The following is a 24,411-nucleotide window of genomic DNA, read 5'->3' as shown; positions in this document are numbered from 1 at the left end:
CCGTAATTCTATGTGACGCTATACGTTATGACGCATTACTATATGATGTTTTACGTTATTACGCATTACTATATGGCGTTATACGTTATGGCGTATTACTACGTGACGTTAAACATTATGCCGTAATTCTATATGACGTTATACGTTATGGCGCATTGCTATTTGGCGTTATACGTTAAACCGGAATTCTATATGACTTTATACGTTATGACACATTGCTATATGGCGTTATACGTTAAACCGGAATTCTATATGATGTTATACGTTATGACGCATCACTGTATGACGTTAGACGTTAAACCGTAATTCTATATGACGTTATACGCAAAACCGTAATTCTTCGTGACGTTATACGTTGTGATGTACTTCTATGTGACCTTATACGTTACGACGTAATTCTATATGACGTTGTACGTCATGACGCCTTACTATATGGCGATATACGTTATGACGCATTACTATATGTCGTTATACGTTATGACGCATTACTACGTGACGTTATACATTACGACGTAATTCTATATGACGTTATACGTCATGTCGCCTTATTATATGACATTATACGTCATGACGCAATACTATATGACGTTATACGTTATGACGCATTACTATATGACGTTAAAGGTTATGACGTATTACTATATGACGTTATACGTTAAACCGTAATTCTATGCGACGCTATACGTTAAACCGTAATTCTACATGACGTTATATGCAAAACCGTAATTCTATATGACGTTATATGGTATGACGCATTACTGTATGACGTTGTAAGATAGGACGCAATACTATATGACGTTATACGTTATGACGCATTACTATATTTCCTTATACGTTATGACGCATTACTATATGACGTTATACGTTATGACGCATTGCTATATGGCGTTATACGTTATGACGCATTACTATATGACGTTATACGTAACACCGTAATTCTATATGACGTTATAGGTTATGACGCATTGCTATATGGCGTTATACGTTAAACCGGAATTCTATATGACGTTATACGTCATGTCGCCTTATTATATGACGTTATACGTCATGGCGCAATACTATATGATGTTATACGTTATGACGCAATACTATATGGCGTTATACGTTATGACGCATTACTATATGACGTTATACGTTATGACGTATTACTATGCGACGTAATACGTTATGCCGTAATTCTCTGTGACGCTATACGTTATGACGCATTACTATATGACGTTATACGTTAAACCGTAATTCTGTATGACGTTATACGTTATGACGCATTGCTATATGGCGTTATACGTTATGACGTATTACTATGAGACGTTATCCGTTATGACGTAATGCTATACGACGTTATACGGTATGACGAATTACTGTATGACGTTATACGTTATGGCGCATTACTATATGACGTTATACGTTAAACCGTAATTCTATGTGACGCTATACGTTATGACGCATTACTATATGATGTTTTACGTTATTACGCATTACTATATGACGTTATACGTTAATGCGTATTACTACGTGACGTTAAACAGTATGCCGTAATTCTATATGACGTTATACGTTATGACGGATTACTATGAGACGTTATCCGTTATGACGTAATGCTATACGACGTTATCCGTTATGACGTAATGCTATATGGCGTTATACGTTATGACGCATTACTATATGACGTTATACGTTATGACGTATTACTATGCGACGTTATACGTTATGCCGTAATTCTATGTGACGCCATACGTTATGACGCATTACTATATGACGTTATACGTTAAACCGTAATTCTGTATGACGTTATACGTTATGACGCATTGCTATATGGCGTTATACGTTATGACGTATTACTATGAGACGTTATCCGTTATGACGTAATGCTATACGACGTTATACGGTATGACGAATTACTGTATGACGTTATACGTTATGGCGCATTACTATATGACGTTATACGTTAAACCGTAATTCTATGTGACGCTATACGTTATGACGCATTACTATATGATGTTTTACGTTATTACGCATTACTATATGACGTTCTACGTTAATGCGTATTACTATATGACGTTATACGTTAAACCGTAATTCTGTATGACGTTATACGTTATGACGCATTGCTATATGGCGTTATACGTTATGACGTATTACTATGAGACGTTATCCGTTATGACGTAATGCTATACGACGTTATACGGTATGACGAATTACTGTATGACGTTATACGTTATGGCGCATTACTATATGACGTTATACGTTAAACCGTAATTCTATGTGACGCTATACGTTATGACGCATTACTATATGATGTTTTACGTTATTACGCATTACTATATGACGTTATACGTTAATGCGTATTACTACGTGACGTTAAACATTATGCCGTAATTCTATATGACGTTATACGTTATGACGGATTACTATGAGACGTTATCCGTTATGACGTAATGCTATACGACGTTATCCGTTATGACGTAATGCTATATGGCGTTATACGTTATGACGCATTACTATATGACGTTATACGTTATGACGTATTACTATGCGACGTTATACGTTATGCCGTAATTCTATGTGACGCCATACGTTATGACGCATTACTATATGACGTTATACGTTAAACCGTAATTCTGTATGACGTTATACGTTATGACGCATTGCTATATGGCGTTATACGTTATGACGTATTACTATGAGACGTTATCCGTTATGACGTAATGCTATACGACGTTATACGGTATGACGAATTACTGTATGACGTTATACGTTATGACGCATTGCTATATGGCGTTATACGTTATGACGTATTACTATGAGACGTGATCCGTTATGACGTAATGCTATACGACGTTATACGGTATGACGAATTACTGTATGACGTTATACGTTATGACGCATTACTATATGACGTTATACGTTAAACCGGAATTCTATATGACTTTATACGTTATGACACATTGCTATATGGCGTTATACGTTAAACCGGAATTCTATATGATGTTATACGTTATGACGCATTACTGTATGACGTTAGACGTTAAACCGTAATTCTGTATGACGTTATACGTTATGACGTTTTACTATGTGACGTTATACGTTATGCCGTAATTCTATATGACGTTATACGGTATTACGAATTACTGTATGACGTTATACGTTATGGCGTATTACTACGTGACGTTAAACATTATGCCGTAATTCTATATGACGTTATACGTTATGACGCATTGCTATATGGCGTTATACGTTAAACCGGAATTCTATATGACGTTATACGTTATGACGTATTACTATGTGACGTTATACGTTATGACGTAATTCTGTATGACGATATACCTTATGACGTACTACTATGCGACGTTATACGTTATGCCGTAATTCTATATGACGTTATACGATATGACGCATTACTGTATGACGTTATACGTTATGACGTACTACTATGTGACGATATACGTTATGACGCATTACTATATGACGTTATACGTCATGACGCAATACTATATGATGTTATACGTTATGACGCATTGCTATATGACGTTATACGTCATGACGCAATACTATATGATGTTATACGTTATGACGCATTGCTATATGGCGTTATACGTTAAACCGGAATTCTACATTACGTTATAAGTTATGACGTAATTCTATATGACGTTATACGTCATGTCGTTTTATTATATGACGTTATACGTCATGACGCAATACTATATGATGTTATACGTTATGACGCATTTCTATATGTCGTTATACGTTAAACCGTAATTCTATGCGACGCTATACGTTAAACCGTAATTCTACATGACGTTATATGCAAAACCGTAATTCTATATGACGTTATACGGTATGACGCATTACTGTATGACGTTGTAAGTTATGACGCAATACTATATGACGTTATACGTTATGACGCATTACTATATTTCGTTATACGTTATGACGCATTACTATATGACGTTATACGTTATGACGTATTACTATGCGACGTTATGCGTTATGCCGTAATTCTATGTGACGCTATACGTTATGACGCATTACTATATGACGTTATACGTTAAACCGTAATTCTGTATGACGTTATACGTTATGACGCATTGCTATATGGCGTTATACGTTATGACGTATTACTATGAGACGTAATCCGTTATGACGTAATGCTATACGACGTTATACGGTATGACAAATTACTGTATGACGTTATACGTTAAACCGTAATTCTATGTGACGTTATACGTTAAACCGTAATTCTATGTGACGCTATACGTTATGACGCATTACTATATGATGTTTTACGTTATTACGCATTACTATATGACGTTATACGTTATGGCGTATTACTACGTGACGTTACACATTATGCCGTAATTCTATATGACGTTATACGTTATGACGCATTGCTATTTGGCGTTATACGTTAAACCGGAATTCTATATGACTTTATACGTTGTGACGTACTTCTATGTGACCTTATACGTTACGACGTAATTCTATATGACGTTGTACGTCATGACGCCTTACTATATGGCGATATACGTTATGACGCATTACTATATGTCGTTATACGTTATGACGCATTACTACGTGACGTTATACGTTATGACGCATTACTATATGACGTTAAAGGTTATGACGTATTACTATATGACGTTATACGTTAAACCGTAATTCTATGCGACGCTATACGTTAAACCGTAATTCTACATGACGTTATATGCAAAACCGTAATTCTATATGACGTTATACGGTATGACGCATTACTGTATGACGTTGTAAGTTATGACGCAATACTATATGACGTTATACGTTATGACGCATTACTATATTTCGTTATACGTTATGACGCATTACTATATGACGTTATACGTTATGACGCATTGCTATATGGCGTTATACGTTATGACGCATTACTATATGACGTTATACGTAACACCGTAATTCTATATGACGTTATAGGTTATGACGCATTGCTATATGGCGTTATACGTTAAACCGGAATTCTATATGACGTTATACGTCATGTCGCCTTATTATATGACGTTATACGTCATGGCGCAATACTATATGATGTTATACGTTATGACGCAATACAATATGGCGTTATACGTTATGACGCATTACTATATGACGTTATACGTTATGACGTATTACTATGCGACGTAATACGTTATGCCGTAATTCTCTGTGACGCTATACGTTATGACGCATTGCTATATGACGTTATACGTTAAACCGGAATTCTATATGACTTTATACGTTATGACACATTGCTATATGGCGTTATACGTTAAACCGGAATTCTATATGATGTTATACGTTATGACGCATTACTGTATGACGTTAGACGTTAAACCGTAATTTTGTATGACGTTATACGTTATGACGTTTTACTATGTGACGTTATACGTTATGCCGTAATTCTATATGACGTTATACGGTATTACGAATTACTGTATGACGTTATACGTTATGGCGTATTACTACGTGACGTTAAACATTATGTCGTAATTCTATATGACGTTATACGTTATGACGCATTGCTATATGGCGTTATACGTTAAACCGGAATTCTATATGACGTTATACGTTATGACGTATTACTATGTGACGTTATACGTTATGACGTAATTGTGTATGACGATATACCATATGACGTACTACTATGCGACGTTATACGTTATGCCGTAATTCTATATGACGTTATACGATATGACGCATTACTGTATGACGTTATACGTTATGACGTATTACTATGTGACGATATACGTTATGACGCATTACTATATGACGTTATACGTCATGACGCAATACTATATGATGTTATACGTTATGACGCATTGCTATATGGCGTTATACGTTAAACCGGAATTCTATATTACGTTATAAGTTATGACGTAATTCGATATGACGTTATACGTCATGTCGTTTTATTATATGACGTTATACGTCATGACGCAATACTATATGATGTTATACGTTATGACGCATTTCTATATGGCGTTATACGTTATGGCGCATTACTATATGACTTTATACGTTAAACCGTAATTCTGTGTAACGTTATACGTTATGGCGCATTGTTATATGACGTTATACGTCATGACGCAATACTATATGATGTTATACGTTATGACGCATTGCTATATGGCGTTATACGTTAAACCGGAATTCTATATTACGTTATAAGTTATGACGTAATTCTATATGACGTTATATGTCATGTCGTTTTATTATATGACGTTATACGTCATGACGCAATACTATATGATGTTATACGTTATGACGCACTTCTATATGGCGTTATACGTTAAACCGTAATTCTATGCGACGCTATACGTTAAACCGTAATTCTACATGACGTTATATGCAAAACCGTAATTCTATATGACGTTATACGGTATGACGCATTACTATATGACGTTATACGTTATGACGCATTGCTATATGACGTTATACGTCATGACGCAATACTATATGATGTTATACGTTATGACGTATTACTATATGACGTTATACGTTAAACCGTAATTCTATGCGACGCTATACGTTAAACCGTAATTCTACATGACGTTATATGCAAAACTGTAATTCTATATGACGTTATACGGTATGACGCATTACTGTATGACGTTGTAAGTTATGACGCAATACTATATGACGTTATACGTTATGACGCATTACTATATTTCGTTATACGTTATGACGCATTACTATATGACGTTATACGTTATGACGCATTGCTATATGGCGTTATACGTTATGACGCATTACTATATGACGTTATACGTAACACCGTAATTCTATATGACGTTATAGGTTATGACGCATTGCTATATGGCGTTATACGTTAAACCGGAATTCTATATGACGTTATACGTCATGTCGCCTTATTATATGACGTTATACGTCATGGCGCAATACTATATGATGTTATACGTTATGACGCAATACAATATGGCGTTATACGTTATGACGCATTACTATATGACGTTATACGTTATGACGTATTACTATGCGACGTAATACGTTATGCCGTAATTCTCTGTGACGCTATACGTTATGACGCATTACTATATGACGTTATACGTTAAACCGGAATTCTATATGACTTTATACGTTATGACACATTGCTATATGGCGTTATACGTTAAACCGGAATTCTATATGATGTTATACGTTATGACGCATTACTGTATGACGTTAGACGTTAAACCGTAATTTTGTATGACGTTATACGTTATGACGTTTTACTATGTGACGTTATACGTTATGCCGTAATTCTATATGACGTTATACGGTATTACGAATTACTGTATGACGTTATACGTTATGGCGTATTACTACGTGACGTTAAACATTATGCCGTAATTCTATATGACGTTATACGTTATGACGCATTGCTATATGGCGTTATACGTTAAACCGGAATTCTATATGACGTTATACGTTATGACGTATTACTATGTGACGTTATACGTTATGACGTAATTGTGTATGACGATATACCATATGACGTACTACTATGCGACGTTATACGTTATGCCGTAATTCTATATGACGTTATACGATATGACGCATTACTGTATGACGTTATACGTTATGACGTATTACTATGTGACGATATACGTTATGACGCATTACTATATGACGTTATACGTCATGACGCAATACTATATGATGTTATACGTTATGACGCATTGCTATATGGCGTTATACGTTAAACCGGAATTCTATATTACGTTATAAGTTATGACGTAATTCGATATGACGTTATACGTCATGTCGTTTTATTATATGACGTTATACGTCATGACGCAATACTATATGATGTTATACGTTATGACGCATTTCTATATGGCGTTATACGTTATGGCGCATTACTATATGACTTTATACGTTAAACCGTAATTCTGTGTAACGTTATACGTTATGGCGCATTGTTATATGACGTTATACGTCATGACGCAATACTATATGATGTTATACGTTATGACGCATTGCTATATGGCGTTATACGTTAAACCGGAATTCTATATTACGTTATAAGTTATGACGTAATTCCATATGACGTTATATGTCATGTCGTTTTATTATATGACGTTATACGTCATGACGCAATACTATATGATGTTATACGTTATGACGCACTTCTATATGGCGTTATACGTTAAACCGTAATTCTATGCGACGCTATACGTTAAACCGTAATTCTACATGACGTTATATGCAAAACCGTAATTCTATATGACGTTATACGGTATGACGCATTACTATATGACGTTATACGTTATGACGCATTGCTATATGACGTTATACGTCATGACGCAATACTATATGATGTTATACGTTATGACGTATTACTATATGACGTTATATGTTAAACCGTAATTCTATGCGACGCTATACGTTAAACCGTAATTCTACATGACGTTATATGCAAAACCGTAATTCTATATGACGTTATACGGTATGACGCATTACTGTATGACGTTGTAAGTTATGACGCAATACTATATGACGTTATACGTTATGACGCATTACTATATTTCGTTATACGTTATGACGCATTACTATATGACGTTATATGTTATGACGCATTGCTATATGGCGTTATACGTTATGACGCATTACTATATGACGTTATACGTAACACCGTAATTCTATATGACGTTATACGTTATGACGCATTGCTATATGGCGTTATACGTTAAACCGGAATTCTATATGACGTTATACGTCATGTCGCCTTATTATATGACGTTATACGTCATGTCGCCTTATTATATGACGTTATACGTCATGACGCAATACTATATGATCTTATACGTTATGACGCAATACTATATGGCGTTATACGTTATGACGCATTACCATATGACGTTATACGTTATGAAGTATTACTATGCGACGTTATACGTTATGCCGTAATTCTATGTGACGCTATACGTTATGACGCATTACTATATGACGTTATACGTTATGACGCATTGCTATATGGCGTTAAACGTTATGACGCATTACTATATGACGTTATACGTAACACCGTAATTCTATATGACGTTATACGTTATGACGCATTGCTATATGGCGTTATACGTTAAACCGGAATTCTATATGACGTTATACGTCATGTCGCCTTATTATATGACGTTATACGTCATGTCGCCTTATTATATGACGTTATACGTCATGACGCAATACTATATGATCTTATACGTTATGACGCAATACTATATGGCGTTATACGTTATGACGCATTACCATATGACGTTATACGTTATGAAGTATTACTATGCGACGTTATACGTTATGCCGTAATTCTATGTGACGCTATACGTTATGACGCATTACTATATGACGTTATACGTTATGACGTATTGCTATATGGCGTTAAACGTTATGACGCATTACTATATGACGTTATACGTAACACCGTAATTCTATATGACGTTATACGTTATGACGCATTGCTATATGGCGTTATACGTTAAACCGGAATTCTATATGACGTTATACGTCATGTCGCCTTATTATATGACGTTATACGTCATGACGCAATACTATATGATGTTATACGTTATGACGCAGTACTATATGGCGTTATACGTTATGACGCATTACTATATGACGTTATACGTTATGACGTATTACTATGCGACGTTATGCGTTATGCCGTAATTCTATGTGACGCTATACGTTATGACGCATTACTATATGACGTTATACGTTAAACCGTAATTCTGTATGACGTTATACGTTATGACGCATTGCTATATGGCGTTATACGTTATGACGTATTACTATGAGACGTTATCCGTTATGACGTAATGCTATACGACGTTATACGGTATGACGAATTACTGTATGACCTTATACGTTAAACCGTAATTCTATTAGACGCTATACGTTATGACGCATTACTATATGATGTTTTACGTTATTACGCATTACTATATGACGTTATACGTTATGACGCATTGCTATATGGCGTTATACGTTAAACCGGAATTCTATATGACGTTATACGTCATGTCGCCTTATTATATGACGTTATACGTCATGACGCAATACTATATGATGTTATACGTTATGACGCAGTACTATATGGCGTTATACGTTATGACGCATTACTATATGACTTTATACGTTATGACACATTGCTATATGGCGTTATACGTTAAACCGGAATTCTATATGATGTTATACGTTATGACGCATTACTGTATGACGTTAGACGTTAAACCGTAATTCTGTATGACGTTATACGTTATGACGTTTTACTACGTGACGTTATACGTTATGCCGTAATTCTATAGGACGTTATACGGTATTACGAATTACTGTATGACGTTATACGTTAAACCGTAATTCTATATGACGTTATACGCAAAACCGTAATTCTTCGTGACGTTATACGTTGTGACGTACTTCTATGTGACCTTATACGTTACGACGTAATTCTATTTGACGTTGTACGTCATGACGCCTTACTATATGGCGATATACGTTATGACGCATTACTATATGTCGTTATACGTTATGACGCATTACCACGTGACGTTATACGTTACGACGTAATTCTATATGACGTTATACGTCATGTCGCCTTACTATATGACATTATACGTCATGACGCAATACTATATGACGTTATACGTTATGACGCATTACTATATGACGTTAAAGGTTATGACGTATTACTATATGACGTTATACGTTAAACCGTAATTCTATGCGACGCTATACGTTAAACCGTAATTCTACATGACGTTATATGCAAAACCGTAATTCTATATGACGTTATACGGTATGACGCATTACTATATGACGTTATACGTTATGACGCATTGCTATATGACGTTATACGTCATGACGCAATACTATATGATGTCATACGTTATGACGTATTACTATATGACGTTATACGTTAAACCGTAATTCTATGCGACGCTATACGTTAAACCGTAATTCTACATGACGTTATATGCAAAACCGTAATTCTATATGACGTTATACGGTATGACGCATTACTGTATGACGTTGTAAGTTATGACGCAATACTATATGACGTTATACGTTATGACGCATTACTATATTTCGTTATACGTTATGACGCATTACTATATGACGTTATACGTTATGACGCATTGCTATATGGCGTTATACGTTATGACGCATTACTATATGACGTTATACGTAACACCGTAATTCTATATGACGTTATACGTTATGACGCATTGCTATATGGCGTTATACGTTAAACCGGAATTCTATATGACGTTATACGTCATGTCGCCTTATTATATGACGTTATACGTCATGTCGCCTTATTATATGACGTTATACGTCATGACGCAATACTATATGATCTTATACGTTATGACGCAATACTATATGGCGTTATACGTTATGACGCATTACCATATGACGTTATACGTTATGAAGTATTACTATGCGACGTTATACGTTATGCCGTAATTCTATGTGACGCTATACGTTATGACGCATTACTATATGACGTTATACGTTATGACGCATTGCTATATGGCGTTAAACGTTATGACGCATTACTATATGACGTTATACGTAACACCGTAATTCTATATGACGTTATACGTTATGACGCATTGCTATATGGCGTTATACGTTAAACCGGAATTCTATATGACGTTATACGTCATGTCGCCTTATTATATGACGTTATACGTCATGTCGCCTTATTATATGACGTTATACGTCATGACGCAATACTATATGATCTTATACGTTATGACGCAATACTATATGGCGTTATACGTTATGACGCATTACCATATGACGTTATACGTTATGAAGTATTACTATGCGACGTTATACGTTATGCCGTAATTCTATGTGACGCTATACGTTATGACGCATTACTATATGACGTTATACGTTATGACGCATTGCTATATGGCGTTAAACGTTATGACGCATTACTATATGACGTTATACGTAACACCGTAATTCTATATGACGTTATACGTTATGACGCATTGCTATATGGCGTTATACGTTAAACCGGAATTCTATATGACGTTATACGTCATGTCGCCTTATTATATGACGTTATACGTCATGACGCAATACTATATGATGTTATACGTTATGACGCAGTACTATATGGCGTTATACGTTATGACGCATTACTATATGACGTTATACGTTATGACATATTACTATGCGACGTTATGCGTTATGCCGTAATTCTATGTGACGCTATACGTTATGACGCATTACTATATGACGTTATACGTTAAACCGTAATTCTGTATGACGTTATACGTTATGACGCATTGCTATATGGCGTTATACGTTATGACGTATTACTATGAGACGTTATCCGTTATGACGTAATGCTATACGACGTTATACGGTATGACGAATTACTGTATGACCTTATACGTTAAACCGTAATTCTATTAGACGCTATACGTTATGACGCATTACTATATGATGTTTTACGTTATTACGCATTACTATATGACGTTATACGTTATGACGCATTGCTATATGGCGTTATACGTTAAACCGGAATTCTATATGACGTTATACGTCATGTCGCCTTATTATATGACGTTATACGTCATGACGCAATACTATATGATGTTATACGTTATGACGCAGTACTATATGGCGTTATACGTTATGACGCATTACTATATGACTTTATACGTTATGACACATTGCTATATGGCGTTATACGTTAAACCGGAATTCTATATGATGTTATACGTTATGACGCATTACTGTATGACGTTAGACGTTAAACCGTAATTCTGTATGACGTTATACGTTATGACGTTTTACTACGTGACGTTATACGTTATGCCGTAATTCTATAGGACGTTATACGGTATTACGAATTACTGTATGACGTTATACGTTAAACCGTAATTCTATATGACGTTATACGCAAAACCGTAATTCTTCGTGACGTTATACGTTGTGACGTACTTCTATGTGACCTTATACGTTACGACGTAATTCTATTTGACGTTGTACGTCATGACGCCTTACTATATGGCGATATACGTTATGACGCATTACTATATGTCGTTATACGTTATGACGCATTACCACGTGACGTTATACGTTACGACGTAATTCTATATGACGTTATACGTCATGTCGCCTTACTATATGACATTATACGTCATGACGCAATACTATATGACGTTATACGTTATGACGCATTACTATATGACGTTAAAGGTTATGACGTATTACTATATGACGTTATACGTTAAACCGTAATTCTATGCGACGCTATACGTTAAACCGTAATTCTACATGACGTTATATGCAAAACCGTAATTCTATATGACGTTATACGGTATGACGCATTACTGTATGACGTTGTAAGTTATGACGCAATACTATATGACGTTATACGTTATGACGCATTACTATATTTCGTTATACGTTATGACGCATTACTATATGACGTTATACGTTATGACGCATTGCTATATGGCGTTATACGTTATGACGCATTACTATATGACGTTATACGTAACACCGTAATTCTATATGACGTTATACGTTATGACGCATTGCTATATGGCGTTATACGTTAAACCGGAATTCTATATGACGTTATACGTCATGTCGCCTTATTATATGACGTTATACGTCATGACGCAATACTATATGACGTTACACGTTATGACGTATTACTATGCGACGTAATACGTTATGCCGTAATTCTCTGTGACGCTATACGTTATGACGCATTACTATATGACGTTATACGTTAAACCGTAATTCTGTATGACGTTATACGTTATGACGCATTGCTATATGGCGTTATACGTTATGACGTATTACTATGAGACGTTATCCGTTATGACGTAATGCTATATGACGTTATACGGTATGACGAATTACTGTATGACGTTATACGTTATGGCGCATTACTATATGACGTTATACGTTAAACCGTAATTCTATGTGACGCTATACGTTATGACGCATTACTATATGATGTTTTACGTTATTACGCATTACTATATGACGTTATACGTTATGGCGTATTACTACGTGACGTTAAACATTATGCCGTAATTCTATATGACGTTATACGTTATGACGTATTACTATGAGACGTTATCCGTTATGACGTAATGCTATACGACGTTATCCGTTATGACGTAATGCTATATGGCGTTATACGTTATGACGCATTACTATATGACGTTATACGTTATGACGTATTACTATGCGACGTTATACGTTATGCCGTAATTCTATGTGACGCCATACGTTATGACGCATTACTATATGACGTTATACGTTAAACCGTAATTCTGTATGACGTTATACGTTATGACGCATTGCTATATGGCGTTATACGCTATGACGTATTACTATGAGACGTTATCCGTTATGACGTAATGCTATACGACGTTATACGGTATGACGAATTACTGTATGACGTTATACGTTATGACGCATTGCTATATGGCGTTATACGTTATGACGTATTACTATGAGACGTTATCCGTTATGACGTAATGCTATACGACGTTATACGGTATGACGAATTACTGTATGACGTTATACGTTATGACGCATTACTATATGACGTTATACGTTAAACCGGAATTCTATATGACTTTATACGTTATGACACATTGCTATATGGCGTTATACGTTAAACCGGAATTCTATATGATGTTATACGTTATGACGCATTACTGTATGACGTTAGACGTTAAACCGTAATTCTGTATGACGTTATACGTTATGACGTTTTACTATGTGACGTTATACGTTATGCCGTAATTCTATATGACGTTATACGGTATTACGAATTACTGCATGACGTTATACGTTATGGCGTATTACTACGTGACGTTAAACATTATGCCGTAATTCTATATGATGTTATACGTTATGACGCATTGCTATATGGCGTTATACGTTAAACCGGAATTCTATATGACGTTATACGTTATGACGCATTACTATATGACGTTATACGTTAAACCGGAATTCTATATGACTTTATACGTTATGACACATTTCTATATGGCGTTATACGTTAAACCGGAATTCTATATGATGTTATACGTTATGACGCATTACTGTATGACGTTAGACGTTAAACCGTAATTCTGTATGACGTTATACGTTATGACGCATTGCTATATGGCGTTATACGCTATGACGTATTACTATGAGACGTTATCCGTTATGACGTAATGCTATACGACGTTATACGGTATGACGAATTACTGTATGACGTTATACGTTATGACGCATTGCTATATGGCGTTATACGTTATGACGTATTACTATGAGACGTTATCCGTTATGACGTAATGCTATACGACGTTATACGGTATGACGAATTACTGTATGACGTTATACGTTATGACGCATTACTATATGACGTTATACGTTAGACCGGAATTCTATATGACTTTATACGTTATGACACATTGCTATATGGCGTTATACGTTAAACCGGAATTCTATATGATGTTATACGTTATGACGCATTACTGTATGACGTTAGACGTTAAACCGTAATTCTGTATGACGTTATACGTTATGACGTTTTACTATGTGACGTTATACGTTATGCCGTAATTCTATATGACGTTATACGGTATTACGAATTACTGCTTGACGTTATACGTTATGGCGTATTACTACGTGACGTTAAACATTATGCCGTAATTCTATATGACGTTATACGTTATGACGCATTGCTATATGGCGTTATACGTTAAACCGGAATTCTATATGACGTTATACGTTATGACGTATTACTATGTGACGTTATACGTTATGACGTAATGCTGTATGACGATATACCTTATGACGTACTACTATGCGACGTTATACGTTATGCCGTAATTCTATATGACGTTATACGATATGACGCATTACTGTATGACGTTATACGTTATGACGTATTACTATGTGACGATATAAGTTATGACGCATTACTATATGACGTTATACGTCATGACGCAATACTATATGATGTTATACGTTATGACGCATTGCTATATGGCGTTATACGTTAAACCGGAATTCTATATTACGTTATAAGTTATGACGTAATTCGATATGACGTTATACGTCATGTCGTTTTATTATATGACCTTGTACGTCATGACGCAATACTATATGATGTTATACGTTATGACGCATTTCTACATTGCGTTATACGTTATGACGCATTACTATATGACTTTATACGTTAAACCGTAATTCTGTGTAACGTTATACGTTATGACGCATTGCTATATGGCGTTATACGTTATGACGTATTACTATGAGACGTTATTCGTTATGACGTAATGCTATACGACGTTATACGGTATGACGAATTACTGTATGACGTTATACGTTATGACGCATTGCTGTATGGCGTTATACGTTATGACGTATTACTATGAGACGTTATCCGTTATGACGTAATGCTATACGACGTTATACGGTATGACGAATTACTGTATGACGTTATACGTTATGACGCATTACTATATGACGTTATACGTCAAACCGTAATTCTATGTGACGCTATACGTTATGACGCATTACTATACGATGTTTTACGTTATTACGCATTACTATATGACGTTATACGTTATGGTGTATTACTACGTGATGTTCTACGTTATGAGGTAAATCTATATGACGTTATACGTCATGACGCAATACCATATGGCGTTATACGTTATGACGTATTACTATGAGACGTTATCCGTTATGACGTAATGCTATACGACGTTATACGGTGTGACGAATTACTGTATGACCTTATACGTTAAACCGTAATTCTATTAGACGCTATACGTTATGACGCATTACTATATGATGTTTTACGTTATTACGCATTACTATATGACGTTATACGTTATGACGCATTGCTATATGGCGTTATACGTTAAACCGGAATTCTATATGACGTTATACGTCATGTCGCCTTATTATATGACGTTATACGTCATGACACAATACTATATGATGTTATACGTTATGACGCAGTACTATATGGCGTTATACGTTATGACGCATTACTATATGGCGTTATACGTTAAACCGGAATTCTATATGATGTTATACGTTATGACGCATTACTGTATGACGTTAGACGTTAAACCGTAATTCTGTATGACGTTATACGTTATGACGTTTTACTATGTGACGTTATACGTTATGCCGTAATTCTATATGACGTTATACGGTATTACGAATTACTGTATGACGTTATACGTTAAACCGTAATTCTATATGACGTTATACGTAAAACCGTAATTCTACGTGACGTTATACGTTATGACGTACTTCTATGTGACGTTATACGTTATGACGTAATTCTATATGACGTTGTACGTCATAACGCCTTACTATATGACGTTATACGTTATGACGAAATACTATATGACGTTATACGTTATGACGTATTACTATGTGACGTTATAAGTTATGACGCATTACTATATGACGTTATACATTATGATGTATTACTATGTGATGTTCTTGTTATGAGGTAAATCTATATCACGTTATACGCCATGACGCAATACTATATGACGTTGTACGTCATGACGCCTTACTATATGGCGATATACGTTATGACGCATTACTATATGTCGTTATACGTTATGACACATTACCACGTGACGTTATACGTTACGACGTAATTCTATATGACGTTATACGTCATGTCGCCTTACTATATGACATTATACGTCATGACGCAATACTATATGACGTTATACGTTATGACGCATTACTATATGACGTTAAAGGTTATGACGTATTACTATATGACGTTATACGTTAAACCGCAATTCTATGCGACGCTATACGTTAAACCGTAATTCTACATGACGTTATATGCAAAACCGTAATTCTATATGACGTTATACGGTATGACGCATTACTGTATGACGTTGTAAGTTATGACGCAATACTATATGACGTTATACGTTATGGCGCATTACTATATTTCGTTATACGTTATGACGCATTACTATATGACGTTATACGTTATGACGCATTGCTATATGGCGTTATACGTTATGACGCATTACTATATGACGTTATACGTAACACCGTAATTCTATATGACGTTATACGTTATGACGCATTGCTATATGGCGTTATACGTTAAACCGGAATTCTATATGACGTTATACGTCATGTCGCCTTATTATATGACGTTATACGTCATGACGCAATACTATATGATGTTATACGTTATGACGCAATACTATATGGCGTTATACGTTATGACGCATTACTATATGACGTTATACGTTATGACGCATTACTGTATGACGTTAGACGTTAAACCGTAATTCTGTATGACGTTATACGTTATGACGTTTTACTATGTGACGTTATACGTTATGCCGTAATTCTATATGACGTTATACGGTATTACGAATTACTGCATGACGTTATACGTTATGGCGTATTACTACGTGACGTTAAACATTATGCCGTAATTCTATATGACGTTATACGTTATGACGCATTGCTATATGGCGTTATACGTTAAACCGGAATTCTATATGACGTTATACGTTATGACGTATTACTATGTGACGTTATACGTTATGACGTAATGCTGTATGACGATATACCTTATGACGTACTACTATGCGACGTTATACGTTATGCCGTAATTCTATATGACGTTATACGATATGACGCATTACTGTATGACGTTATACGTTATGACGTATTACTATGTGACGCCATACGTTATGACGCATTACTATATCACGTTATACGTTAAACCGTAAATCTGTATGACGTTATACGTTATGACGCATTACTATATGACGTTATACGTCATGACGCAATACTATATGCCGTTATACGTTATGACGTATTACTATGTGACGTTATAAGTTATGACGTAATTCTATATGACGTTATACGTTATGATGTATTACTATGTGATGTTCTACGTTATGAGGTAAATCTATATGACGTTATACGTCATGACGCAATACTATGTGACGTTATACGTTATGACGCATTACTATATGGCGTTATACGTTATGACGCATTACTATATGACGTTATACGTCTAACCGTAATTCTATATGCCTTTATACGTTATGACGCATTGCTATATGGCCTTATACCTTAAACCGGAAATCTATATGATGTTATACGTTATGACGCATTACTGTACGACGTTAGACGTTAAACCGTAATTCTGTATGACGTTATACGTTATGACGTTTTACTATGTGACGTTATACGTTGTGCCGTACTTCTATATGACGTTATACGTCATGTCGCCTTATTATATGACATTATACGTCATGACGCAATACTATATGACGTTATACGTTATGACGCATTACTATATGACGTTATAGGTTATGACGTATTACTATATGACGTTATACGTTAAACCGTAATTCTATATGACGTTATACGCAAAACCGTAATTCTACGTGACGTTATACGTTATGACGTACTTCTATGTGACCTTATACGTTATGACGTAATTCTCTATGACGTTGGACGTCATGACGCCTTACTATATGGCGATATACGTTATGACGCATTACTATATGACGTTATACGTTATGACGTATTACTACGTGACGTTATACGTTACGACGTAATTCTATATGACGTAATACGTCATGTCGCCTTATTATATGACATTATATATTATGCCGTAATTCTATATGACGTTATACGGTATGACGAATTACTGTATGACGTTATACGTTATGACGCATTGCTATATGGCGTTATACGTTAAACCGGAATTCTATATGATGTTATACGTTATGACGCATTACTGTATGACGTTAGACGTTAAACCGTAATTCTGTATGACGTTATACATTATGACGTTTTACTATGTGACGTTATACGATATGCCGTACTTCTATATGACGTTATACGTCATGTCGCCTTATTATATGACATTATACGTCATGACGCAATACTATATGACGTTATACGTTATGACGCATTACTATATGACGTTATACGTTATGACGTATTACTATATGACGTTATACGTTAAACCGTAATTCTATATGACGTTATACGCAAAACCGTAATTCTACGTGACGTTATACGTTATGACGTACTTCTATGAGACGTTATACGTTATGACGTAATTCTATATGACGTTGTACGTCATGACGCCTTACTATCTGGCGATATACGTCATGTCGCCTTATTATATGACATTATACGTCATGACGCAATACTATATGACGTTATACGTTATGACGCATTACTATATGACGTTATACGTTATGACGTATTACTATATGACGTTATACGTTCAATCGTAATTCTATATGACGTTATACGCAAAACCGTAATTCTACGTGACGTTATACGTTATGACGTACTTCTATGTGACGTTATACGTTATGACGTAATTCTATATGACGTTGTACGTCATGACGCCTTACTATATGGCGATATACGTTCTGACGTATTACTATATGATGTTATACGTTAAACCGTAATTCTATACTACGCTATACGTTAAACCGTAATTCTAAATGACGTTATATGCAAAACCGTAATTCTATATGACGTTATACGGTATGACGCATTACTGTATGACGTTGTAAGTTATGACGCAATACTATATGACGTTATACGTTATGACGCATTACTATATTTCGTTATACGTTATGACGCATTACTATATGACGTTATACGTTATGACGCAATACTATGTGACGTTGTAAGTTATGACGTAATTCTATATGACGTTATACGTTATGATGTATTACTATGTGATGTTCTTGTTATGAGGTAAATCTATATGACGTTATACGCCATGACGCAATACTATATGACGTTATACGTTATGACGCATTACTATATGGCGTTATACGTTATGACGCATTACTATATGACGTTATACGTCAAACCGTAATTCTATATGACTTTATACGTTATGAGGCATTGCTATATGGCCTCATACGTTAAACCGGAATTCTATACGATGTTATACGTTATGACGCATTACTGTATGACGTTAGACGTTAAACCGTAATTCTGTATGACGTTATACGTTATGACGTTTTACTATGTGACGTTATACGTTAAGCCGTACTTCTATATGACGTTATACGTCATGTCGCCTTATTATATGACATTATACGTCATGACGCAATACTATATGACGTTATACGTTATGACTCATTACTATATGACGTTATACGTTATGACGTATTACTATATGACGTTATACGTTAAACCGTAATTCTATATGACGTTATACGCAAAACCGTAATTCTACGTGACGTTATACGTTATGGCGTACTTCTATGTGACGTTATACGTTATGACGTAATTCTATATGACGTTGTACGTCATGACGCCTTACTATATGGCGATATACGTTATGACGCATTAGTATATGACGTTATACGTTATGACGTATTACTACGTGACGTTATACGTTACGACGTAATTCTATATGACGTTATACGTCATGTCGCCTTATTATATGACATTATACGTTATGCCGTAATTCTATATGACGTTATACTGTATGACGAATTACTGTATGACGTTATACGTTATGACGCATTGCCATATGGCGTTATACGTTAAACCGGAAATCTATATGATGTTGTACGTTATGACGCATTACTGTATGACGTTAGACGTTAAACCGTAATTCTGTATGACGTTATACGTTATGACGTTTTACTATGTGACGTTATACGTTATGCCGTACTTCTGTATGACGTTATACGTCATGTCGCTTTATTATATGACTTTATACGTCCTGACGCAATACTATATGACGTTATACGCTATGACGTATTACTATATGACGTTATACGTTAAACCGTAATTCTATATGACGTTATACGCAAAACCGTAATTCTACGTGACGTTATACGTTATGCCGTACTTCTATATGACGTTATACGTCATGTCGCCTTATTATATGACTTTATACGTCTTGACGCAATACTATAAGATGTTATACGTTATGACGCAATACTATATGGCGTTATACGTTATGACGCATTACTATATGACGTTATACGTAATACCGTAATTCTATATGACGTTATACGTTATGACGCATTGCTATATGGCGTTATACGTTAAGCCGGAATTCTATATGACGTTATACGTCATGTCGCCTTATTATATGTCGTTATACGTCATGACGCAATACTATATGATGTTATACGTTATGACGCAATACTATATGGCGTTATACGTTATGACGCATTACTATATGACGTTATACGTTAAACCGTAATTCTGTAAGACGTTATACGTTAAACCGTAATTCTATATGACGTTATACGGTATGACGCATTACTATATGACGTTGTAAGTTATGACGCAATACTATATGACGTTATACGTTATGACGCATTACTATATTTCGTTATACGTTATGACGCATTACTATATGACGTTATACGTTATGACGCATTGCTATATGGCGTTATACGTTATGACGCATTACTATATGACGTTATACGTCATGTCGCCTTATTATATGACATTATACGTTATGCCGTAATTCTATATGACGTTATACTGTATGACGAATTACTGTATGACGTTATACGTTATGACGCATTGCCATATGGCGTTATACGTTAAGCCGGAATTCTATATGACGTTATACGTCATGTCGCCTTATTATATGACGTTATACGTCATGACGCAATACTATATGATGTTATACGTTATGACGCATTGCTATATGGCGTTATACGTTATGACGCATTACTATATGACGTTATCCGTTATGACGTAATGCTATACGACGTTATACGGTATGACGAATTACTGTATGACGTTATACGTTATGACGCATTGCTATATGGCGTTATACGTTATGACGTATTACTATGAGACGTTATCCGTTATGACGTAATGCTATACGACGTTATACGGTATGACGAATTACTGTATGACGTTATACGTTATGACGCCTTACTATATGACGTTATACGTTAAACCGGAATTCTATATGACTTTATACGTTATGACACATTGCTATATGGCGTTATACGTTAAACCGGAATTCTATATGATGTTATACGTTATGACGCATTACTGTATGACGTTAGACGTTAAACCGTAATTCTGTATGACGTTATACGTTATGACGTTTTACTATGTGACGTTATACGTTATGCCGTAATTCTATATGACGTTATACGGTATTACGAATTACTGCATGACGTTATACGTTATGGCGTATTACTACGTGACGTTAAACATTATGCCGTAATTCTATATGACGTTATACGTTATGACGCATTGCTATATGGCGCTATACGTTAAACCGGAATTCTATAAGACGTTATACGTTATGACGTATTACTATGTGACGTTATACGTTATGACGTAATGCTGTATGACGATATACCTTATGACGTACTACTATGCGACGTTATATGTTATGCCGTAATTCTATATGACGTTATACGATATGACGCATTACTGTATGACGTTATACGTTATGACGTATTCCTATGTGACGCCATACGTTATGACGCATTACTATATCACGTTATACGTTAAACCGTAATTCTGTATGACGTTATACGTTATGACGCATTACTATATGACGTTATACGTCATGACGCAATACTATATGACGTTATACGTTATGACGTATTACTATGTGACGTTATAAGTTATGACGTAATTCTATATGACGTTATACGTTATGATGTATTACTATGTGATGTTCTACGTTATGAGGTAAATCTATATGACGTTATACGTCATGACGCAATACTATGTGACGTTATACGTTATGACGCATTACTATATGGCGTTATACGTTATGACGCATTACTATATGACGTTATACGTCAAACCGTAATTCTATATGACTTTATACGTTATGACGCATTGCTATATGGCCTTATACCTTAAACCGGAAATCTATATGATGTTATACGTTATGAAGCATTACTGTACGACGTTAGACGTTAAACCGTAATTCTGTATGACGTTATACGTTATGACGTTTTACTATGTGACGTTATACGTTATGCCGTACTTCTATATGACGTTATACGTCATGTCGCATTATTATATGACATTATACGTCATGACGCAATACTATATGACGTTATACGTTATGACGCATTACTATATGACGTTATAGGTTATGACGTATTACTATATGACGTTATACGTTAAACCGTAATTCTATCTGACGTTATACGCAAAACCGTAATTCTACGTGACGTTATACGTTATGACGTACTTCTATGTGACCTTATACGTTATGACGTAATTCTCTATGACGTTGGACGTCATGACGCCTTACTATATGGCGATATACGCTATGACGCATTACTATATGACGTTATACGTTATGACGTATTACTACGTGACGTTATACGTTACGACGTAATTCTATATGACGTAATA

Source organism: Bombus fervidus, unplaced genomic scaffold (assembly GCF_041682495.2).
Source record: "Bombus fervidus isolate BK054 unplaced genomic scaffold, iyBomFerv1 scaffold0025, whole genome shotgun sequence".
NCBI lineage: Eukaryota > Metazoa > Arthropoda > Insecta > Hymenoptera > Apidae > Bombus > Bombus fervidus.
The sequence above is the reverse complement of the archived record's forward strand: the minus strand, read 5'-3'. Positions refer to the sequence as shown.